Here is a 25,591-nt window from a genome sequence, read left to right on the forward strand (position 1 = left end):
CAACCCCGTCCCGATTTTTCACACTTGGTATCTGGTCAGCCTAGTGTGATGTGACATTAGACATTATGTGGCTGCCTGTTACTAAAACCTCCCCCGGGACAAAGTCTGTGATCGCACCCAGCCGGGTTATTTTACAGCACAAGGGGGAAAGATATTCAGGAATGACAAGCATGGGGGTTGGGGGGAATCCCAGATCCCCCAATAAGGAGGTTTTAAGGTCCTTTTGTGCCGCTCTGGCAATTCAGTGACCTTAGCATGGGCCAGGATCTAAGCCACAGTCTCTGTGGCTCAGGAGTTTGTATGGTTAGACCTCTGTCAAGGACTTGGATGATCCACTCTTTACCTGTGCGTCACTTAGTTAACTGTAGTTCCCCCATTTAAAAAAAAGTTAGGATTACAGCTGGCCATTGGAGGCCCCCCAGTCAGGAGCATCGTGCACTGATCAACATTTCTTTCTATTGCTAGTTCCTTTCTTATTTTTAGCCACTGCCAGACTGACAATCCGCCTGGGATAGCAATTCTGCTCACTTCACCCTTTCAGGGACACCAAAGGCAGACATGGAAACCTCATTCCAAGTTCAAGTCCATTAATTCTTCTGATCTTCAGGATAACTACAGGAATCCTGCAAGTTTCCAGGCCCCTCCATGGTATCCCCTCCTGTGTGGGGATGATCCCATAGTACGAATATGGAAGTGTCCCAAGAATAACTTGATATGTTGTAGCCAAAATAATACTTTATGTAAGCTTTTTATCTGACATCCACATGGCAAATCGGCTGAAAGAATATAGCCCTTAGTATGACAGCAGATATGCTGCCATACTGGTGGTGAGTTTATGATTTAAGACTTGCTTCCAGTCTTAAATACCATCCCCCAGCAATACTTCTTAGCTGATAAATATCATCCAAGTATAAAATGTAGTGATTTAATATTTCTCTTTCCCCAAAAGGACACGAGGCAATCAAATGAGCCAGAAGAGATTCAAATAAGTTAAATGATTAAACCAAGTCAGCTTTAAAAAATTACATTCACTGTTTTCTGCTGTTCTTGCCAACTCAATTAACTCCGTGCTCCTAAGCGATACAAGGGAATCCAAGACCATCAACGAAAAGAATAACAAGGTTCTGTAACAAAACAGCTGACCAAAAAACCAGCTGGAAATAAATCCAGGCATCCTTGATCATCTGAAATGCACAAATAAAGCGGCACCTGAGAAGTTAATGGCCCACAGTGGGACAATCTCACACATGCTCTTTTCATGATTGTCCCCCTGGGTTTCAACTGAAACTTGAGGAGGTATGAGCCAGAGCCTCAGCTGATGTAAATCAGTGTCGCTCCATTGACTTCCCTGGAACACGGTTGATTTGCACCGGCTGAGAATCTGGCCCTATGTATTTCAAGGAAGTGCTAGAGATATAGGAAACGTTCACTTGCTTTGTGATGAATTACTGAAAGCCCACAAGACACACGTTTTTCTTCCTCTTCGGGTGAAAGAATTCACAGTGTTTACTCTCCCGGATTATGTGAATGGCTGGGTTACCCTGCCACTTGGTCTAGCTGCACTTCTTTGCTTCACAGCATTAAAGCCACTGAATACGAAAAATCAAAGGCAGCACCTTCTTTCCTTGTTAGTGAACAATCACTACCCCAAGTACTTGCTATTAAAAAGTCAACATATGCCAACAGCAATAGCCGAGACATTGCAATTATTTCCCAACCCACGTGTAAGGCAGGTTGGCTTTTTAAAGGCAACCAGCGTAGCACAGGGTATTATTACCATTTTTAATTGACAAGCCAGGGTTCCAATCCAGTCAAAGCGAGGGCTCTCTCCAGGCAAAACTCTCCCAAGCTGGGAGGAAGGGAAGGAGGGATACCCGCCAGGCCAGTACCACCTCACCACTCCCTAACAGCCTTGAGAAATCCCTTCCAGAGGTGTTTTGGGGGCCGTCTTCCCTCTGAAAAGTGGCGGGAAGGAGACAGGAGGGGATGGAGCATGGGGGCAGCCGCTCTCTGCAGTAGCGTTTGCTGCTCTGCTGCCCAGAAATCCTGATGGAAGTTAGTGGCGGTGGCAGCTTTAACGCCTGTGGGCTCCTCTCTGTCACTGTTCCCCAACAGCCCCTGCAGGGTTATTTTCATAACGGATTTATCTGGGGACCTGATTCCCCACGGAGTTCCGCCAGCCTTAGGCCTCGGTGATGCGATTCCAGTGGGGTTACACTGGCAGGAAGCTGGAGAAACCCAATGGCCAATCAAGCCCACTATTTCTAAGAACCAACAAAGGGTTGCTCAGGTGATGGAGCCCGACTTTCAGAGGGAAGGATGGTCCAGCTCAGCCATGCAAAGGGGCTCCCATCCATGCCGCTGATCTCCTGCCTATGTGGGAAATGCCCTTCCCCATAGATCTATGGGGTTGGGGAGCCTTGTGCCCCAGCCACTCTGGGTCTACCCCCAAATTCCTCCCATTAGAGAGAGGGGAGTGCCTGAAAACTCCAGGGGATGCCCGCCAACTCTGGCCCTCTCTGGCATGTTCCTCCATGGAAGCGGCAACATGAACCTTTATTTCTAACCCTGGTGAACTATGACTACAAACAGGAAACAAGGGAGAAATAACATTTAAAAAAGAAACATGTTGCCGGGGCCTCTGGGAGCAAGCCCAACACAAATAATAAATCATCATCCTTCTAGGACCTAAACAAAGTAATGGAATCCTTGGGAATTCCCATGGGAGTTAGGTGCCTAAATACCTTGGAGGATCTGGGCCCAGATCCTCAGCTGGTAGAAAATCAATATTGCACCACTAGCTTTACTGGAACTACACTGATTTACACCAGCTGAGGATCTGGCCCGATATATTTTACATTCCATCAGTCGGTCAACTGGACAGACAGCAGTTCATGCAGGAAGATCATGTGACAACTATATGCTAACCATTGGAGAACTCAATGCTGCTTCATACAAAGCTGTTCTCTGTTTGAACATCTGGTCACTGAGCCAACTAGCTCCTCCTTTCTCTGTAGGACCTTGCCACAGATTGCTCTCTTGGAAGTCCTACTGTATAATCCTTTCTAAACTGCAAAAAGGGGTGATTTCCTGGCCCCACTGAAGTAACTGGCAAACTGACCTTGCAAACGCTTACACATGTGAATCGTCCCAGCCATTGAATTCAATGGGTTTATTCACCTGTGTAAAGTGACTCACATACGTGTTTGTAGGACCTAGATTTGCAAAAAATAAATGAGAAGAACAGTTAACACTCATCTCCCATTAAATCATACTGGAAAAATTCCCTTGTGGGAAAATGGGATTCTAGAAATACTGGACAAGTGGATGGTTCATGCTATGATTGTTTATTAACATTAGTTTCATCAATTGGGATTAAAATGAAGCCTGTCATTAATCAAATATCTGAAATAAAATGCATAAGCCAAAAAGCGGCTTCAGAATGTTGCTGTCCTTATTCACCCAAATGTGAATAACATCTTTCATTTGATAAGAAGATTGATATTTTTCTCAAAAAGAACAGGAGTACTTGTGGCACCTTAGAGACTAACAAATGTATTTGAGCATAAGCTTTCGTGGGCTCCAGCCCACTTCATCAGATGCATAGAATGGAACACACAGTAAGAAGATATAGATACATACAGAGAACATGAAAAGGTGGAAGTTGCCATACCAACTCTAAGAGGCTAATTAATTAAGATGAGCTATTATCAGCAGGAGAAAAAAAACGTTTGTAGTGATAATCAAGATGGCCCATTTCAGACAGTTGACAAGAAGGTGTGAGAATACTTAACATGGGGAAATAGATTCAATTTGTGTAATGACCCAGCCACTCCCAGTCTCTATTCAAGCCCAAGTTAATGGTATCTAGTTTGCAAATTAATTCCAGTTCAGCAGTTTCTCGCTGGAGTCTGTTTTTGAAGCTTTTCTGTTGCAAAATTTTTCTGAAAGATATATTATATTAGACCGGTATTTCATCTTATCAAACATGCCACAGTCTATTACAGCTGGTCTGTAGGGAGATAGGAAAGAATATTCACAAACTGAGACAATCTTTTTCCAGCTAATATGAAAGGGCCCATCCAAACAATTTTGGTTTTCTGTTTTAATATTAAACAGCTGTAAGTCATTTTCCTAAATTGTTTACAGGCTCTGAAATACAGCATACCATAAAAAAATATTTGTAAGAGGCCTTTAATATGAAGGAAACACTTTTTAGTATGTTTAGGTTGCACATTCTAGTCCCAGGCTAGAAAGAAAAAAATCTTGTCGAGTGTTAAAAGATCTAAAAGAATCTCAAACACCTGTACACGCCATATGCTGTTAATAAAGACCAAATAATTAAGTATCAATGATACTTTACTACAATGTGACTTTCTCCTCCCCATGCATTAGTGAAAATAACAAAGTAAAGGTGTCTGCAATTTAGCAGCAGCACTGACATGTTGCATTTATAAAGCCCTCCTGTTATTACTCATAGAGACCCTAACCATCCATTATTCCAGGCACTGTTCATATACACAGAGCTGGTCCCTGTTCCAAAGTATTTACTGTCCAAATAGACAAGACAACAGATGGGAGAAAATACAGTGTCAGTCTGTCTATCTAATATATATACAGCCCTTATTTACCATAGTCTCTGAGTGCCTCGCACTCTTTAATTTATTTATCCTCATGATACCATTGGGATAGGTTGGGCATGGCCAGGCGGCTCTGTGAGCTGCCCCATCTGCAGGCGCCTCCCCCGCAGCTCCCATTGGCCTCAGTTCCCAGCCAATGGGAGCTGCAGAGCTGGCGCGTGGGGCGGGGGCAGCATGCGGAGCCCCTGGCTGCCCCTACGTGTAGGAGCCAGAGTGGGGACATGCTGCTGCTTCCGGGAGCCGTGCGGAGCCATGGCAGGCAGGGAGCCTGCCTTAGCCCCACTGCGCCACTGACCAGACTTTTAACAGCTGACCAGTGCTGACCAGAGCCGCCAGGGTCCCCTTTTGACCAGGCATTCCTGTCGAAAACCGGACACCTGGCAACCCTACTGGCAACACTGTTATGTCGCTATCCCGATCACAAGAGAGAGTCACTGGCTTAGTAGTGGTGAAAGTTTAGCAGCTGCACAGAGTAGGCAGGAAGTAAGGGGGAGGTCAGAGAGAATGAAGCTTCCTGCCAGCTTAGAATCACTCCTGGGAGGGAAACAATGAGAGAGGCTGCTGGAAAGGTAATGCATGCCTCTGTCTTGCTATGCCTTCTGCTGTGACTAGCCTGGGCCCAAGCCTGCTTCCACTGAAGTTAATAGCTGGTCATTCAGTTCTTCAGTGGGAGCAGGAGTGGGCTTAATTTTTAAAATGAAGTGCAGAGACTTTTCAAATTTGGATGCCTGGAATTAGGTACCAAAGGCCCAGACCTCCAAAGGCATTTAGGTGCCTAACTCCCAATGGGAATTAGGTACTTAAATACCTTTGAGGATCTGGCTCCATATTTAGGGACCTAAATTAAAGTGGCTGATTTTCAATGGTGGTCACTGTTCGGTGGTGATGTACAAGTAATAATAACATTTCATACCTTGGTGCAATGTGTTATTCAGCTCAGTTACTGAAACTGCTGTGCTCCTTAGAGACACAGAAATACATTTTGGTGTAGGCAGCATCTGCTAGTTTGGGGGGAAACCTAAGAAGCTAATTTAGGGTCCTCTGATTTCATTATTGATTTCTACAGCTGAGGCCAAAGGGCCTGATTCACCACTGGGTTACTCCAGGTTATTATTTGTTAGGGTACAGCCTGAAGGCCCCAGTTAGGAATCAGGGTGCCCATTTGTGCTTGGCACTGTACAAACACTGATTGAATTGACAAAACCCGCCCCAAAGAGCTTCCCATCTAAACCCCCGACCCTGTAGCTGCTTGCGCCATGAGTAGATTGCTGCGCCCCCACAGAGCCTTACTGCTGTTAACAGGGCCCTGCAGGTCCCTGGCTCGCAGGCTAGGGGGGCCTAAGTTTAGACAAGCCATGCCAGGAAAAGGGATAAACACTAGCTGAGGGGTAAGGAGGGATAGGTGGAGGAAGGCCACAGGAATCAGCAAATGATGTTGCTGAGGCTGTCGATGCATGTGTCTTGCTACCATCAGCACACTCTAACAACCTCATCCTTTCCTTCACCTTCCTCATACGTCCCTCCCACGGGCATGCTCAGAACTGCTAGGGAAAGGCTTGTGGCAAGACTTGCAGGAGGAAAGGTGGGGGGCATGGCAGACAGGATCAGTCAGGGGGCACTGTGTGGCATAAGGCTTGGAGACAAGAGTGGGAGGACCTGGATAGCCTGATGGTTTAGAAGATTAATGGGGCCACACAGACATCCAGGAAGCTATGCTCATGAGCACTGTATAAATTCCCAGCACAACAGGGGGAGTGAAATGAAACCGTTCTACCGGTAAGAGAAGGAGCAGAGTTAAGGGTATTGGAAACCTGCAGTCTGCCCTTAGAAAGGGCGCGCACTGCCTCAAGAGCAGGGTAGGTAGCAAACAAAGACCAACTGCTTCCCCCTTGCTGCCCGGGGGAAGTAAGCTGCACCAGCCTTGTCACTTCCCCTTGCACGTCAGTTCAGCTATGCAGGCCAATGTGTCCAAGGTGGGGAGGGGAGAACCAAGAATCCACCCATTCCCCACCCCTTCTCGCCCACTCCCAACCCAGCAGCACAGGAAGAGGAGGGGTAGCAACTTCCTAGTGGCTATTCTGTGCACTGTGTTGTAACCTGTGATGCACGTAGCCTGTGCAGGGAAATAAGGGATGCCATATGTCCCTTACTGCCCTGTGTAGTCATGTAGGCCCATTCGTGATTAAGCCCTTCCAGACATTATGGCAAATGGGCTTCTTGCATTACAACCTTCTAAATTCCTGACTTCAGGTAACCACACCTCTGAATGTCTTTCCTTTCAAATGTTTTGTTATATTGTAACGACAACGTTTGAATAATATTGTTTGAAAGTGGTAGATATTTATTTACAGACTTACTACCATCTTAACAAAGTTTTTTTTCTGGGAATTTCCTTAGATTTTCATGGAAAGTTTTTTTCTCAGTGTGTGAAAGCGTGATGTGGATTGAGCCACCAGTTTGCAAATGTGAGAGAGTTGGGAGTGAGATCCCTGTGGGGATGACAAGGTTTTAGTAAACTTGGAACTGCGGGACATTTGCTTGCGCTGATTAGAATTAATACAAAGATTGGAGAACAATTTCACTAATAGTTTATGTGTAGAAAGATTCAATCACATAAAACTGAAATTTCCAAATACCATGTCTGGCTACAGTGTATGTATATAGTATGTACTGACCCCTTAATACAACATATGTACTCTATTGTGTCAAACAATATACATCTGTTAGTAATAACCCTTTCAAAAGGCAATCATTTTAACCACTAACGTAGTAATGTGATTTCCTTAAATATTTTCCCAGCAGGTATTTTCTGCCTTGTGTGCGTAAAGTTTGACATTGTACATAATTTTGTATTTCTAGTGGATGTTTAAAATTGACTTTCTAAAATCATTCTTTATTTGTTTTTTCACTAGAGCGTAGTTTTAAAAATAAAGAAGTGCAAAGCGGATGACGAGATCTAAAAGATCTGAACATGAAAGGCAGGAAAAACTTACTCCAGCTGTTTCATATCACTCTGATTCATTGCACATGTCTCATCTGGCCTGACTGGTTTTGAGGGGTAGGGTGTGTGTGGATATGACTCCAGTGTGGGTGTTTGTGTCCAAGGGGAATAATTACAATGTGGCTTCAATATTCCCATTAAATTCAAATATCCAGTTATACAGTGTTTTCGGAACGAGCGATAGAACATGCTAGCATGAAGGAACATCAGGCAGCTCAAGATGAACTAAAGGACCTTAATATTCTATTTGCTCTTCTATGTTGTATTTAATTAATTATTAAGTGCCGGACACAATTAAACTGAGGGAAGAGTAGGTTTTAGAAGGGTAGAATTGAATCGGGGAACTGGCCAGCCAGAAAGACCCTGGCTAGTGATTTATTTGTGAAATCTGGACACCAAGGAGACCCCAAAATGGCACTGAAGTTGCAGAGGGAGGGGAATAGAATCATAATGGCACCAACGTCAACGGTGGACGGGAGATGTAGCAATGGACTGTTCAGAGCCAGCAAACGGAGATATGACAGAGTGTTTCCAATCTGCTGCCCATGACCTAAAAGCCCCATGGGCTGAGATGACTGGAAACATCACAAGCTTTAACTCACGGAGGCAATGTATTGACCTGTGCTAGGGCCCCTTGGCATTGCTCCTCTAAAGGGGCAGCGCAACATTCCTCACCGCTCGGGAATTTTCAGCTGATGCAGAGCCTTTGCAGCCAGTTCTATGCTAGTTTCCCCCAGTGCAGGGGGCATGGTGGGGGCTGGAAGTGCCCGGGCAGAACACTCTGCTTCAGAGCTCCCGGCTAGCAAAAGGCAAAACCTATCTACTGAGCTATAATTATACAAATAAGGGGATGAAGTCTCTCCTCTCTCTTGCAGGGCATTTTTTGGTGCTCACTAGGCATATGCAGTTGGCAATCCACGTAATGCATTGCCTCAAAAGAACACAGATCAAGGGGTACAAATCTTCTGTTGAGATCCAGATCTTGTGCCAGTAATCTCTAATGTGCAAGCGAGGTACGTTTCATTTCATGGACAGAAGGCAGATTTAGGCCCATGTCCGTACGACGTTCTCCATAGGGCGAAGGAGCGGAGGACTGTAAGACATTAGTGAGTGTGTGTTACAGGTCCCTTTCTGGGCCCTGTCCCGGAGGATATGAGTCGCAGCTGCAGTTTGAACACTTTAGCTCAAGTTTCAGAGGGGTAGCCGTGTTAGTCTGGATCTGTAAAAAAGCAACAAAGAGTCCTGTGGCACAGATGTATTGGAGCATAAGCTTTCGTGGGTGAATACCCACTTCATCAGATGCATCATGTATTCACCCACGAAAGCTTATGCTCCAATACATCTGTTAGTCTATAAGGTGCCACAGGACTCCTTGCTGCTTTTTAGCTCAATTTGTAGCCGCTCACGCTTTTAGCTCTGGAGGGCCACTGTTCAATCCCTGGTGTGCCAGCCAAGATGGCAGCCAACCCAAAAGCATGGAGTCATGGTGGCTCATTAGATTCCCTCTCTCATTGTGCAGCCACCTCTGGGCTCTGTTCAGCCTTGGGAGGCCTTGGGCGGCTGCTGAGGGAGACAGGAAGCATGGATCTACATGCAGTGCTCCCAAAGCAAAGAGGGCTAAGTAATAGGGAATAGAGGTGATCTACTTAGCGCAAGCGTTAAACACGCCCGCTGTGGGTTACGGAGCCCAGTAGAGGTGGCAGGCTGGGGTAGACAATGGCAGAGTGGCATGTCTGTCAGTTGTGATCCCAGTGTTAGCAGAAGCACCTGGCCGTGCCAAATCAGCCCTGAGTGGAGTGGGAGGAATCACCCACCCAGCACCTTCAGCCCTCCCAAAATGAGTGCGCGAGGCAAGGAAAAGTCCAACATAAGTTAATCCACCAGCATTAACTTGCTCCATGCAGACAGCCAATCCCATCGGGGTGAGGGACCAAATTCCTGCCCAGAGGCCTTTGGGAGGCATGCAGCTAGATGGGATGGCCAGTCTTTAGCCATAGATCCATGTGTCTTCAGCCTAAGCCAATGGGCCCTACTGATCAGCAGCTCATCACACGATGGAATTCTTCAGTAGGGCTTGCATCATTCAGAAACCACTGAACTATCCAAGTAGGTTTCCCCCTCCGCCCCGCTGCACTAAGTACATGTGATGTCAGAGAGAGAGAGAAGCTGAGATTTTCAAAGTTGCCTGTGGGATTTAGGGGCTCATTTCCCATTCAGTTTAATGTGTGGTGGGTGTTCAAATCCCTCAGGTGACGCTGAAGATCTCAGCCGTAACATACTGTAGCAATGTTACTTTCTAAGTCACGCTTCGGTGACTTTAAAAACATTTCATTTGGTGTCAAAATAGCATTAGCCTGCCTGCAATTTGGCAATAGTCGTAGCACTGAGATACCAGAGGATCAGAACCTGAGCAGAACAGTGAGATGTCTGTTTGCCAATCCATTTTATACCTATATTTTATTCACACTTAACTAATATAAGAAAGTAAGAGCTACCATACTGGGTCAGACCAATGGTCCATCTAGCCCCATCTCCTGTCTCTGACAGTGGCTGGGACCAGAGCTTCAGGGAAGTGCACAGAACAAGAAATTTGGAGTGATCCCTTCCTGGTTTCTGGCAGTCAGAGATTTAGGGTTGCCCTGAGCATGGGGTTGCATGGCTGACCATGATGGCTAATAGCCATTGATGGACCTATCCTTCATGAACTTATCTAGTTCTTTTTTGAACCCATTTATACTTTTGGCCATAACAACATCTCATGGCAATGAGTTCCACAGGTTAATTGTGCGCTGGGTGCAAAAGTACTTCCACGTCTGCTGCGCATTAATTTCATTGGGTGACCCTTGTTTTTTGTATGGTGTGAAAGGGGTAAATAACGCTCCTCTATTCACTCTTTCCACTCGATTAATGATTTTACAGCCCTCTATCATATCCCTCCCTTAGTGGTCTCTTCCCTGAGCTAAACAGTCCTAGTGGCTCCTTGTCTGAAAGCCATTCCATACCCTGGATCATAACTGAGGCTTTGTCAGCGTATTTTCTGAGCTACACTCAGAGGCTGTTTCTCTTTCTGAGAATAAAAGTCCAATCAGTGTGTGCAGAAATAACTTCAAGCGTTTGTATTTTTAAATGAATTAAGGGTCGGGGAGCCAGGGGTGTAGGGCCTTACTCCTCTCCATTGGGCACCCACTTCAAGGGTAGCTGTGTGGAATAAGAGCAGCCTGGGCAGCAAAGGGTGGGGAGTGGGTTTATCCTTGGCTCCACCTCCCCAATACACTGAGCCTTGGCACCTGAGGAAGTGGGCGAGGCCAGGTTGGCATAGATTACTTCTTCCCTGGAGGGGAACCAGGGCCCAGAGAATGACTCTGCCCTCTGGGCAGAGCAACTACACACTGCCCCTAGCTCAAGGCTTGCAGCAAAGCCATGACTGAAGCACAAGCAAAACAAAAATCCCCTTTCTAGACTTGCCAGATAGGAACGAAAAGGAGTAAATCAGCCCAACTGACTTAAGCGTCTTAGAAAAACAGGGCGATTCCACCTCTTCTTCGCTATTCTAACTTACTAACGGGAAAGTGAGAGTAAATCTGGCTGCTGCTGATCTACTTCCGAAGAAATATTTTTATGATACATGATTTATCTCTCTCCAGTCGTCCCAGGGTACCAACTAAAAAAGGCTAATGTAGAGAAGACATCCACGCTTATCTCTTCAGCTCTCAGCTTTGGCTGAACTTCATACGATTCTTTCTGGTGTGAGTCACAACGGTCTCCCGGTTGCCAAGAGACGTGTTTCGTAATCTCCGTTTTGCTGCCATCTGCTGGAGTCCTTGATTTATATTTCTTCAGCGTATACAGCAGAATGTACAGTCTTCTTTCAAGTACTGGGGAAAGTCAATGTGAGTTTCATACTCACGATATTTATTGCTAGTATAGTAGTTGTCAGATTCCAAGCAATTTACAAGTATTAGTGAATCCTCACAATACCCTTGCATTAGGTAAACTCAATTAGCTCCAGACTGCAGATGGTTAAACTGGTCAGGGGAAATTGAGGCAGAGAATAATTAAATGCCCATGGTCAAAGAGCAAATTGACGGTTGAACTGGGATTACAATTCAGTGTTAAAAAACCCAACTGTTCCGCTAAATGCAGTTGTTTTGAAAGGTAATGTTAAATTACCTTTAATTTAAGGGGGGAGGGATAGCTCAGTGGTTTGAGCATTGGCCTGCTAAACCCAGGGTTGTGAGTTCAATCCTTGAGGGGGCCACTTGGGGATCTGGGGCAAAATCAGTACTTGGTCCTGCTAGTGAAGGCAGGGGGCTGGACTTGATGACCTTTCAAGGTCCCTTCCAGTTCTAGGAGATGGGATATCTCCATTAAATAATAAAAATGTCATGTACGTATTCTAGTTCTGTGTTAATGCCCCTCAGCCCTTCTGGCATCTGGCACTCCTACATCATCAGAGAAAAATGAAAAGTCACCGGCCCATAAAAAGCAGTTCTAACATGGGTGGAATTTGACTTCACCTAAACATGACCAATTTTTTCTGCAGATGGTTTGCAGCAGCACCAAGGAATGCAATTGCATTGCTGAGTCAGGATCTCACAGTGGCAGCTCCTTTTACCCATCCAACCCCCACCAAAGAGAAATCCTGTTAAATCAATGGGACTACTTACGTGAGTACGGAGAACTGAATTTGGCCCATTCTTTCAAGAGGTAAAATTGGCTGCTAAGAAATTTGGGACTAAGGAATCTCAACTGTGAAAGGGAGCAAAGAAACAAAACCCCTTTGGAGTCTCAAAATTGTTTCCTCTTTCTCTTAGCATGTCCAGAGAGAAAAGACTGACAGCAACATTAAAGAAGGGCTTTGCATTTTCAGACTGCTATGGAATCCCCAGACATTGGCCCTTTCTTTGCGATTCAGAAATGTCTACTTGTCTTATGACAGAAAAGGGCTCAAATTAACCTTGACACAGTGGAAACAATGCTGTGAAATTCCCTAGAATGAAATACTTCAGTGTTATGCCTCTAAACCAAACGGAGGATTAACCTGTTGAAGGAGGCCAACAGAGAATTCGAAGCTCTTGCTCTCCAATTCACTGCTGATGGGGATGCAGCTACTTTATCTGAAAAAGCAATTAATATACCATAACTTTGCTTGTCCACTAGGATTCACCAAGGATGTATATGTTGTCAATCAGATCCTTACAAATCTAAGCTTGGGAATTTCAAAGAGGTGCTTAATTCCCATTGATGTTTTAACCAAAAGGAAGGATGGCTCATTGGTTTGGCCACTAGCCAGGGACCTGGGTTTAAATTCCTGCTCCTCCACAGACTTCCTATATGAATTTGGGAAAGTCATTTATTGCTGGTCTACACTGTGGGGTAATACTGACTATTGGAGTGTGATTTCTAAAGCGCACTAACATGTCGGGCATTAATTGGTCCATGTAGACCCAGCTGGTACACCCCTAAAGTTTTCTAGTTCATTTTAACGTAATGCTATTTCAAACAGGACTCAATTAAAGCTCACTAGGGAACTTTTAGTTCCCACCAGCAGGGTGGTCAATGATCAATTAATGTGCAACACATTAGTGTGCTTTAGAAATCACACCCTCGTCAGGCACACTGCTGCTCCATGTAGACAAGCCCTAAGTCTCTCCTTGCCTCAGCTCCCCACCTGTATAATGGGGACAATAGCACTGCCTTGCCTCCCAGTGGCGTTATGAGGATCAATACAATAAATATTGTGAAGTGCTCAGATACTCTGGTAATGGGGGGAGGCCACAAAGACAGAACTTCCTTATGCCCCTTTAAAAATCTGATCCTAACGAACTGAAAAGAACAAATTTGCCCTCACTCAATTTCTGACCATTTCAAACCAGAGGGAGCGACTCTTGCGTTTGCACTACCCACAACCGCTGCTCTCGGAATACTGGACACAGCACAAAACAACTGATGATCCGTTACTGGTAGAGCTGACTACAATGCAGAACTAAGCCATGCCGAGTGGCTGTCACAAATCCAGGGAACCACAGCCCCAGTGGCCATATTGTTTGTTTACTCTGTATTTTAAGTCAGATGAGTTTTAAGTGTTTGTTCCCACATTGGCCAGCTAAATACTTACCTCAGAAGTCTCCTAGTCAGTTACTGATTTCCTGGAACTTTGTCCTCTGAGACCTGAATCATCTACAGCTGCTGTTCAATAAATTCCAGTTCTGAAGTTATTTGGAGAGGACCATACCCCAGAGTCAAAATCATGGCCCCCGACGTTAATCAATGTTAAATGTTTGACAGCTGGAGGTCTAAGCAATGTTGCAGAAAGCTGTTTGTTCTACAAGTCTCCCTAACCGAATCTGTAGCCTGACATACCTGCGGGAGGCTCAGATGTTTCTCGTTATATAGCATACTCCCTGAAATCAAGTGGTGAAGGCATTTGCTATACTGAATGCTGCCAGATGCCTGAATGATACAGAATAACCCTTTGTTAATCAGAGATTCTTGTTGAAGGCTCTAAATTTGTGCCTTTCCCATCTGTTCTCTTCATATCGTACAGGATAACATTTTCAAAAATTCCTAAGAGACTTAGGAGACTAAATCTAATTTTCAAAAGTGACTTAGACACTTAGATGCCTAAGTCCCACTGATTTTTAGTGAGACATAGGCTTGTGAGGCCCAGGTCTTCAAAAGTATTCAGGTGCCTAACTTCTTGGGAGTTAGGAGCCTGAACCCCTTTGAAGATCTGGGACTCACAAGCTTAAGTCACCTTTGAAAATGGCACTTAGATTCTTAAATCACTTAAGCACTTTTGAAAATCTTACCCATTGGTCATATTGTGGCAAGCAACACCGTCACCAAACAAGCCTCAGGTCAGGCTTCTTCTGTAGAGCAATGATAGTTCCTATACATCCTCAGCTGACCTGGCACACCACTGAGTTCAGTGGCGCTGCACCGATTCACATCAGCTGAAGACCTGGCCCAAATAGCATTTTATAGCGTAGCTGCTTACTGATATTGAAAACTGATGACACTTGAAATGTGAAGGTTTTATTAGGCTGATGTCCTCTCCCAAAGACTGCAAGTTAGACTTGGACTAAGCAAAAAACAAAAGGTTTAGAACATCAGAAAACCTTTCCATTGCAACCCAATGTTTCTTAGCTCTCCTGTTTTGCTGAAGGCTGGGTTTCACATTTTGGGATATGTTCTTCTCACATTGTACCTGGGTAACTCCCACCTGTGCTAGCTCTGATGGTAGTTGCATATGTGCGTTTGAACGAAAAAACAATGCCCTTTGCCTCCAAATCCACTTCAGATGTATGGAAATATGAAGGGGAGTGATTCATTGCTGATCTACCTAACCACTAACTAAAGTCAGTAGTGATCTCTGGTGAGAAATGTAGTAGCTGGATCTATGCGCTCTGTGAGCCCCACTTGGTAAACTTCCCCAGCCTCATTATGCAATCCATCAGCTGTTTCATGCATCCCTAGAGGAAAACGGAATGAGCACACAAGTTGGAACAGCCGCTCAAGCGGCTCATCTCAATTATGTCACATTGTGTGTTGACTTGCTTATTTTATTCCTTAACTTTGCCCATTCTCCTTGTGCCGATCTGCCCCCTGCTGGAGTTAATGGGAGTTTTTCTGCTGACTTCATTGGCAGTTGGGTCAGGTCTCCGAGGCACAGGGTAAGGTTCCACAGTAAAGTTCTTGGAGACTCTCCATTCAACAGCGCCGATACAATGCAAACATTTTAGTTCTACAGCATCTCTTTGTACTCTCCTAACTGAAGACCGCATACCACACCCTTCTGTCTCAAAGGCGGTTCCTTTGGAGCAGATTTCCCAGCCCTCTTGTGCCGACATCAGGGAAAATGCAAGCAAATCAAAGCAGGGAGAGGAAAGGAGAGACAAGGGTTGGTGGTTAATTCATACTGAGCTGCGAGAGATTTTTCTCTTTAAAATCCTCTTGTTGGCTTAAAATCTGGTTATTTTCTACTTTTTACATCTGGGACTGAAACAGAGCAGTTAGTAAAAGGAAAGAGAGTATTTGCTGAAGAAACGAGGAAACTCCCTCAGGAATCAATGACTCTTTATATGTAGGAACCTACTCTACCAGGTCCCCTCCACCCATGCTGCTCAGCTTCTTAATATAGAACACGGATCATTAAAAGGTGGAAAAACTGATGGACGTGTGGAAGACCAGTGTTTGACATCTGATTCACAGGAGAAAACTGGCACAAAAGACCACCGAGAGGCAAACTACATTTAGCACACTTAACCGAGAGGCAGGGAGAAGAATTGTAAGCCAGGTTTACAGTTCATACTGAATGTCACCAGGATAAACTGGATAGAATGAAATCCCAGCCTGACAAACAAGAGGAAAATGGTAATCTCAGGCAAATATCTCCACCGAAGGTGCTGATGATACCTTCCCCCCCCCTTAGGTCTTTCACACACATGTCAAGATCATAAACCTGAATTATAGGAGCAAAATCATTAGAGCAAAGTAAGAAGTAAGTTAAGGATGTTTTTAATCTGTCACGTGGGAATACATAACCACGCCTAGGGCCTAATTCTGATGATACTGAAATCCGTGAAAGAATCGTCTTTGAGATCAGTGGTAGCAGGATCAGAGCCCTAGTTTTCAGCCTGAAAAATCTCATCCCACAAAAGCCATGGATCTACAGGGCTTAAGCAGCGGGAGAACATGATCTGATGGCAGTTCTGCTTCATGGATGTAGGGAGTCATGTGCGTTGTCCATCACAGCGCAATCCACTGTCAGTCACCCCTCATTTGTTCTCCTCAAGGGGCGCTTCATGAATATCTCCATTGTATTATGAAGAAATGGTGGGAAAGGGAGTGAAAAAGCCGTGTTCGCCAAGCTATCTCAACCACGGGGACCGGTGGCAGTGCCATTCAGCCAGGAGGCTGGCTGAGGAGGGATGGTCCAAGTAATTAGTGGGCTTGCCTGCGACTCAGAAGACCCAGGTTCAATTCCCTGCTCTGCTACTGGGTGACCTTGAGCAAGTCACTTATCCTCTGTGTGCCTTGGTTCCCCACCTGTAAAGTGAGGACAACTGTATGGCCCTACATCATAAGCATGGTGTTGAGCTAAACCTGTTTAAAAATGTGAGCTGCTCTGATGACAGGCTCTAGTTGAAATGCCTGCTGCAATGCAGTAGCAAATAGTGGGATTAAACTAGCAGATGGGGGGTAAAGACATGGGATTAAAACTGACAGTCCCCAGAGATCCTGCATGAACCACCACAGGGAAAGAGCCACAAATAAGCGAAGAGCTTCTCCTCTCAGCAGCATCCCACTGGAATGAAGCTGACTTTAGCCAGCCGGAGTTGGGGCAGGAGCAGTCTTGGCCCAGATGTCTGGTCAGGAAGCAGCTGGGGCCAGGAACATTTTTCTCACCAAGGGCTCTGGTCAGGAGGGGCGTGTTGCTAGAGCAAATGTGCAGGAGCTGAGTCAGAGCAAAAATCCCCCAAGAGCAGACGCCCAGCTACATTTTCTGTGGCCCCAGCCGGTAATAAAAGTCTTGGGGTTTCCCTGTGAGGGAATCTCTGTCTCTCTCATTGGCAGTTGTATGCACAAAGGCCAAGCCGTTCCCTCTCCCCCCAGTACAGCCACAGTCTTCCAGGGCATTGCATATAAAAGACCAGATTCTGCCACCTCTCCTTTGTGGGTAGCCCCCCTGGGTTCCACAGGACTACTGGAACGAGGGGGAAGGTGCCACTCAGCATGCACAGGAGTAGCAGAATCGGCCTTGCTGGGCTCACTCGGTCCCCTCCTACCTCCCTCATGCATCAGTCCCCCCAGGGAAACAACTCTGTGTGGACAGAAGTGCCAGGGTGGGGACTCAGCCAGCAGAGCAATTAGATAGAGCATCTCCATAACACACCTTGCCCCTGGGAAGCCTGGCTATTGCGCGCCATGGCGCCCTAAGCACCCCCCTGCCCACAGCCAGGGTCCAGCTTGCAGAGCGAATTGCCGGCTATGCACCGCACACGGGACAGATCACTCCAGACCACACTTCTCCGCTGCCCCATAGGACAGGGAAGGAAACTGATCCTGGCCACCGCTTCCCATTGTCACCGCGACTCACTCCCACCCACCGCACCCGCACCAAATACACAGGCCGGGAAACTGACGGAGCTGCCGCTTCCCACCTGCCGGGAAATTACTAGGGACCCAGAGGCTCTTCCAAGAAGTCACCTAATGCAGTGAAATGTCCAGCAGCTGAGTGAAGGCTGTGGGCGGCAGGGGGCAGATCTGGGCATGACAGTGGATGGACGGTTGGGGGCAGGCCAGTGACCAGGCGGGGGGGATCTGGGAGAGACTGGGTGGGTAGGTTCAGGCCAGTGACCAGGCGGGGGGGGATCTGGGAGAGACTGGGTGGGTAGGTTCAGGCCAGGCGGGGGGGATCTGGGAGAGACTGGGTGGGTTGGGGCAGCCCAGTGGCCAGGCGGGGGGGGATCTGGGGGGGGTGGGGTGGGTAGGGGCAGGCCAGTGGCCAGGCGCGGGGGGGATCTGGGAGAGACTGTGGCTGGGCAGGACCCGCAGAGCCCCTAGCACCCACTCTGCAGTGAGCAGAGCTCAGAGTTGTTGGTTTCCTTTTCATTCTAGAGGGGGCCCAAAATGATGTGGCAGGAAAAGAGTAAAGGGCTATTCCCTATGCAGCCATAGGGTGTGTCCTGCCACTGGGGCAGCGTGCCCCACCGTGGGGCCTGGTTCCAAGGTAGCTGGCCCGACGTGGGCTGGCCCACCTGATCTCCCCACTCCCTGCAGCCTCTCCGCACGGAGCTGAGCCAGCTCTACCGGGCACGCGGCATTGCGCTGCTAGTGCCAGCCTGGCTCTCCCACCATCCCCTGTCACCCCCACAGCACCAGTCATTCCGAGCAGGACAAGCCAGGGCGTTTGCAGCCCAGGGAGGATGGCGCAACCAACAGCCGCCCACCCCCTCAACCCAGCGCTCGCTCAGCCAAAGGCGGTGGCACAAACCCTACTAGCATCCTGCCACTGATCTTCCCGGGGCCCCGCCCTTGGGCACGCTGTCCCTCCCCGGAGCCACCCCCCCTCGGGCACACTGTCCCTCCCTGGAGCCACCCCCCTTGGGCACCGGCCCTCCCCGGAGCCACCCCCTCGGGTGCCAGCCCTGCCACTGCCCTTCCCGGGGCCCCGCCCTCAGGCATGCTGTCCCTCCCTGGAGCCACCCCCTCGGGCACGCTGTCCCTCCCCGGAGCCACCCCCCCTCGGGCACGCTGTCCCTCCCCGGAGCCACCCCCTCGGGTGCAAGCCCTGCCACTGCCCTTCCTGGGGCCCCGCCCTTGGGCACGCGGTCCCTCCCCGGAGCCACCCCCCCTCGGGCACCGGCCCTGCCCGGAGTCACCCCCTCGGGTGCCAGCCCTGCCACCGCCCTTCCCGGGGCCCCGCCCTCGGGCACGCTGTCCCTCTCTGGGTCCCCCCCTTGGGTGCCAACCCCACCACCGCCCTTCCCCAGGGGCCCCCCTCAGGCACCCTGTCCCTCCCTGGGACCTCCCCTCGGGCACAGGCCCTCTCACCACCCTTCCCTGGGGCCCCCCTGGGGTGCTGGCCCTGCCACCGTCCCTTTCTGAGGTTCCCCCTTGGGCACCAGCTCCACCACCCCTTTCCAGCCTCTCCTCCCCGCTGGGCACTGGCCCTGCCACTGCGCCGACCCCTCCCCGAGGCTCCCCCTCAAACGCTGGACCTGCCCTGGTCCCTCCCTGAGGCTCCTCCTTGGGTACCAGCCCTGCCACCGCCCCTTCCCAGCCCCTCCCTGAGGCTCCCCCTCAGGCACTGGCCCTGCCACCGGACCCCTCCACTGCCCTTCTCTTGCTGCTCCTTAGACAGGGCTGCAGCAACATTTACAACAGTAAGGACAGCAAAGCCAGGACCTCAGTGGTCAGTAATGTCAATAAAATGCCATTAATTGCTTTGGACCATATTTAGTTCCCCTCTCCTTCCACAAAAGGCTTAAAATTGCTCCCGCTCTGCTCTCTGCTCTGTGCTGCTGGCTTCCAAGCCCTGGGATTGCTCAGGTAGCTGCGTCTAGCTACGGGAACAGCCAGCAGACCTAGGAAGAGTGTCCTGAGTGGTTCTGGCATGGGACCCAATTCAGCCTGGATGTTACCCTGCAATAGGGTGACCAGACAGCAAGTGTGAAAAATCAGGACAGGGAGTGGGGGGTAATAGGCGCCTATATAAGACAAAGCCCCAAATATCGGGATTGTTCCTATAAATTTGGGACATCTGGTCACCTTATCCTGCAGGATTCAGGACCATTACACCCGGGGTGAATCTAGCTCCTTGCGCTCATAACTAAGAGAGAACGCTCTGGCTAAAACCACCTGAAATTTGCAAAGTCAGCACATGCAAACTGAAAGCACAGGAGAGAATCTCTCAGTACAGCTGTGATATATGGAGCAATAATAAATCCTGGGCTATCAGAGCTCCTGGAGAGAAAGAAACACTTACCCCAAATAAATGTGAAGAATAAATTCCCAGATCTTTTACACCAAATTATTTGCAGATTGGACTCATCTCTTCTCCCTGGCGTTCAATCTCCCCTTCCTGGAGTTTGTTTATTCTCCACAGTGAGCGCGGGGCTGTGAATGGTAAAAATCCTCTTGCAGAGTTTTTCCAGTGAGGCTGGAGCAGCAGAAAACGGAGCTGCCTTTGGTGGAGGATGCAGCTCCAAACTGGATTGTCTCCAGTGTTACAGTCAAGGCCGCCTCACTGAGTGACCCAAACTGTAAATGAAAACCAGACTTGCATTACGTTGTTTCTTCTGGCCCTTCTGCGAGGGTGATGTCACAGAGCCAGCGTTGCCTCTGTCCCACAGCTCTTCAAAATAAAGTTTGCCTCCTCTCCGATCACCTTTCTGAGTCACCGTGCGTGGGGAGGCTCTTGAGACTGGGATCGCTGTTTTATGCTCTGCTACCCAGGGTTTGACTTGACCCCTTTTTTCACTGGTATCTGCAAGAAGAAAACAGGAAATGCAGTCTGGTTTTCCAACATTTAAAAATAAAAATCTGCTTGTTTGGATTACGGGGCTCACACAGTCTATTGTAATAATCCCTCCTTAACTGGGGAAGGGGGGTTTCATTTTACCAGCAAGTAAAATCGTCCCTGGGTTTTAGACTGAGCAATAAATAGGGAGCAAACCCTGCGTTCCGTACTGAATCTCTTGTTATTAAAGAAACAGTGGCAAGAGGCAGAACTTAGGGTATGTCTACACTACAGGATTAATCCGAATTTAGATAATTCGAATTTGGGAAACAGGTTGTATAAATTCGATTGTGCGCGGCCACACTAAGCACCTTAATTCGGTTTTTAACCACATTAATTCGGTGGTGTGCGGCCACACTACCCCATTAACTTAAACACAGTAATTCGGTGGTGTGCGGCCACACTAATCTTAATTCGAATTAACAAAATCGATTTAGGCGCTACTCCGCTCGTCGAGGTGGAGTACAGAAATCGATTTTAAGTGCCCTTTAATTCGAATTAACTGGCTCTGTAGTGTGGACGGGTGAAGGGTTAATTCGGATTAACGCAGCTAAATCCGAATTAAAGTCCTAGTGTAGACCAGGCCTGAGGTTGTAAAAAGAACCCTCCATGTGGCATGTTCCAATATGCTTCTACGTTGCAACAGGGTGGCATTAGCGGGATTTTTCATACACTTTCCTGGGCTTTTCCTCTGCCTAATCTGTCGTCAAGCAATGTGGGAGTGTTGTCTGCTGTCCTCTTTGTGTGATATTGCAAATATCTGAAAAATAAGGTCAGTGTAAAAGATAAGGATTTTGATTAGAGAGACAAGGCGGGTGAGGTAATATCTTTTAGTGGACCAATTTCTGTTGGTGAAAAAGTCAAGTCCTGAAGAAGAGCTCTTGTGAGCTTGAAAGCTCGTCTCTTTCACTCACAAAAGTTGGTCCACTGAAAGATATTACCCTCAACCCTTGTCTATCTCATATCCTGGGGCCAATATGGCTATGACAACACTGCAAACAAGATTTTTATTGACATTTAAGACAATGTTTCTGGGTAAAATTTTCAAATACTGACTTATGCTCTTAAGTCCCATTTTCAAAAAATGACTTTGGGCCAGATTTTCACAGGCATTGAAGGCACCTAGTGGGATTTTCAAATGTGCCTAAGTTTTTGCCAGTAGAGATTTCAAGGTGAAAGTCCTCTTTAAAATCCCATTCAACACCTCGCTGCATCATTAGGTTCCTAAATACCTTTACAAATCTCACCCTAGGGGCCTAAGTCACTTTTGAAACTGGAACATAGGCTCCTACATTGTTTAGTTAGTTTTGAAAATTTAACCTACTTCTTCCAACAGGCAAGAAATGTCAAACAGGTATTTAATGATCTATGTAACCTTCTACCTTCGGAATGATGGGAGTCATTGATTAAAATTAGAAGAGTTTGTTTTTAATTTTTTTATAAAAGAAATAGGATAAGAAAACATCTTTATTCTTACCTCTATTTTCTTACTTCAACCCTATTCAGGCTGGAATCAAGCTAGTTTAGCAGTAAAATGTTTCTCAAAGTATTTTACGCATTTTTACAGGGGGATTTACTATGTTTGTTCTTGATTTTCTGGCATTTCAAGTATCAGCCACATAAAAAATTGCTGGAATGCTCTAATGAAGGAACCCCCTGGAGCATTCATACTGATGTAATAATCAGTTTTCAAAATAGCGCTTGGCACTCTTTGTTCACTAGCAAGTAGGCTACTGCCTTAAATTAGGGAACTTGAACCTTGAACTTATATAAAGATGTAGTACAAACATTCATACTATGTGTGTCATACTGAAAACAGACCCCAACTCCAGAGAACCTGACCTCAGAGGAAACTAATTTCTTAGCAGGAATGTGATACATCTAGGAAAGTGTCCTGCAAAATAAGAGGCTGAGATCCTCAGCTAGTATATATTGGTGTAGCTCTGTTGAATCCCTGGAGCTGTGTTGATTGGCACCATCTGAGGCTCGGTTCTAAAGTCTAAAGTGTATTATCTAAGAGGCAGGGAACAAGGATCCTCAAGCTTCTCCTACTATGGTTCACATCTTGATATGTTGGCCCCTGCATCACTTCTCCTTCCTTTAGTGATCACTAGGGCCGCCTCCCATTGCTTTCATGACTGCTTGGACCACCTCTTCCCATACATTATCGCATATAATTCCTGGGTTGACCACAGTAATTACTTCCATGGAAAAGTAATATTAGGAGTGCAGTGAATGTATTTTTAGCTGCATTTTTAAGACAATTTGGTAGCTGGAAATAAGAAGAGCCGGCACCATGTGGCCAGCAAATACTCCACAGACCTCCAGTAGTCTGCAGCCCACACTTCGGGAACCTTGGATCTGGGAGTCTATTCCAAACCCTGCCACTGGCTTTGCTGTGTCACCTTGGGCAAGTCACTCAGGTCTTTTTTTTTTAAATCTGCATTCAAATACACACTCAAACCGGTGCCTAATTTATGCATGTGTCTATCACTATTGTATTTATAAGGGCTAAAACTCACCTCCATGCAGATGGCAAGTCCTCTACGCAGGAGTGACTTACATCTAGCAATGGGGAACTGTATGTATAGGCGACCAGAACTGGCCATTTGCATACACAATAACTCTAATTTGCACACGAAGGCATGGCAGTTGCACACACAAATTAGGGGTGCAATAGCACATACATTTTGCACATGCATTGCATGCCCCAAATCAGGAATCACATTTCTCTGTGTCTTAGCATCCCCATTTATATAATGGTAATAGTAACACTTACCTTCAAGGGTGTCATGAGGCTTAATTTAAGCTTACCAAGCAGGCTGCTATAAAAGGACTATGGTAGTCCACGTTTCATTATCTTCCGTCTCTAAAGTGGAAGAAAAAATAACAAATCTGCATGGACATTATAGATTATGTGGAAATTGTGCTGAAGTTTTTGTTGATCGGTTTTACTGGTGAGATGTTACAACATGGGTCAATAAAATTCTGTTTTGAGACAATTAATATAAAACAGAACATACAAAGGTACCGTATGACTGAGCCTAATTGGAATGCTAATTAAAGAGACCAAAGAATCTCACAGGACAACTAGCTGGAATAAGGTTCTTTGCAGAATATGGACAAATATGATCAGTTGCGATAAGGCAGCTGGAGTAATGACTCCTAGACAAGTCAATCTGCACAACCAGTACAGAGTTCAAGTAATTTATTGACAAAAATGTTCCGTCGTTTATTCCAAACCACAGGATTTTCTTCTCCAGACTTGAAGACTTGGGGCGAGATCCTCATCTTGCATAAATCTGCCTAGCTCCATTGAAGTTAACACCCTGGGAGCTATAACACACCTTCAAAAATAGTAATAAGAAAAGTATTAATTAAAAATCTCGACAACCACTATAATTGCACATAAGCTTTCTGAAAGCCTTTATAGATTATTGCTTTTATGAAAGCCTGAATTTACAACTCTTCACTTGAGACAGAAATGCCGTCTTCGATTTGCCAGGTTAGACTGGATTTAAGGTCAGCTCTGCCCCCAGAGCTATACAAGCATATCTCTAAAGAGCAGAATAACGTATACTTTTCAATTGTTCACGGCAGGCTCCACCCTGAATTGTTGCTCAGATGGGATTCTGCATTTCTCCGAAGAGGCATGTTATGCTAGATACGCACCTGTCTGATGCTCAAGTCCCATTCAGTGCAACTCCCATTGACTCTACCTACCAAAGGGAGAATAGATCCTCTAGGCTTCTCCATTTGGGGTTGACCCTGCACCATTCAAGCCAATGGGAGTGTTTTCATTTACTTGAACTGGAGCAAAATCAAGTTCTTAAACTGCAGTCAGTGGAGTTACTCCTGTTACTCCCCACTGTAAATGTGAGCAGAGTTTGGCCCCATAGTTGGAAAGCGAGATCCTGCAGTCAGACACACTGCAACTAGAAGGATCAGATTTTAGACCCTCACGCAAATTACCAACATTGAACTTGGCACCAGTTTCTGGAGTGTAATTCACTCCGAGCTCTTGCCAACTTGTTTAGTCCTGCTGAGTCTCCCCAGGTACGTGGCTGACAGGAAGCTATCTGGTTACAGGTCACACCCCTCTGTTGTAGACACTTGATTGCTCTAGGACAGGGGTCGGCAACCTCTGGCACGCGGCTTGCCAGGGTAAGCACCCTGGTGGGCCGGGCCAGTTTATTTACCTGCTGACGCGGCAGGTTCGGCCAATCGCGGCCCCCACTGGCCGCGGTTCGCAGTCCCAGGCCAATAGGGGCGGCGGGAAGCCGCGGCCAGCACATCCCTCACCCGTGCCGCTTCCCGCCGCCCCTATTGGCCTGGGACGGCGAACCGCGGCCAGTGGGGGCCACAATTGGCCGAACCTGCCGCATCAGCAGGTAAATAAACTGGCCCGGCCCGCCAGGGTGCTTACCCAGGTGAGCTGCGTGCCAGAGGTTGTCAACCCCTGCTCTAGGTTGTGGGGTGGATTTGCAAAATCTCTTGAAGGACCTGGGCTCTGTACCCAACTGAATGGACTGTACTCGCCCACACCTGTCATCGTCTCGTGTGGGACCCTGGTTAGAGTGGCAGGTGGATGTTCCCACAGAAAGCCGTCTGCTAGGGTGGCAGGAAGCTGAGGCCTGGCTCCTCGCAGCTCTCTCAGAGGTGGGCAGAGGAGCGAGCTGAGGAGCGAGGCCTTGCCATTCTGCGGAGAAGTGCCTGTCAGCACATCAGAGGACTCCTGTGGCTCGGAGGCAGACAGCCACCCTAGCAGACGGCCCAGCTGCAGGGGCAGGCTGGGGGAGGCAGAGGCTCCCACACAGGACCCTTGGTTGGACTGGCAACGGTGTGACTGGAAGGCCTCCCATCACACTGCGTTCAGCTGGAGGAGCGCGGGGATATGGTGTCTCCTCTGGCCCAGGGCTCTGC

General features: G+C 47.3%; 1 protein-coding gene across 1 annotated transcript in view; it reads right to left on the minus strand.

Annotated features, from left to right (window-relative positions):
- Positions 1-20,164, minus strand: part of LOC113406977 (collagen alpha-3(VI) chain-like) — a 111,077-nt gene extending 90,913 nt beyond the window's left edge. The window contains exon 1 of the mRNA XM_026653976.1: positions 20,135-20,164. The gene's annotated coding sequence lies outside the window, so the exon portion shown is untranslated. The remainder of the gene's footprint in view (positions 1-20,134) is intronic.
- Between the last annotated feature and the right edge of the window lie 5,427 nt (positions 20,165-25,591).

This window comes from Terrapene carolina, unplaced genomic scaffold, assembly GCF_002925995.2.
Source record: "Terrapene carolina triunguis isolate 2854851 unplaced genomic scaffold, T_m_triunguis-2.0 Scaffold174, whole genome shotgun sequence".
NCBI lineage: Eukaryota > Metazoa > Chordata > Testudines > Emydidae > Terrapene > Terrapene triunguis.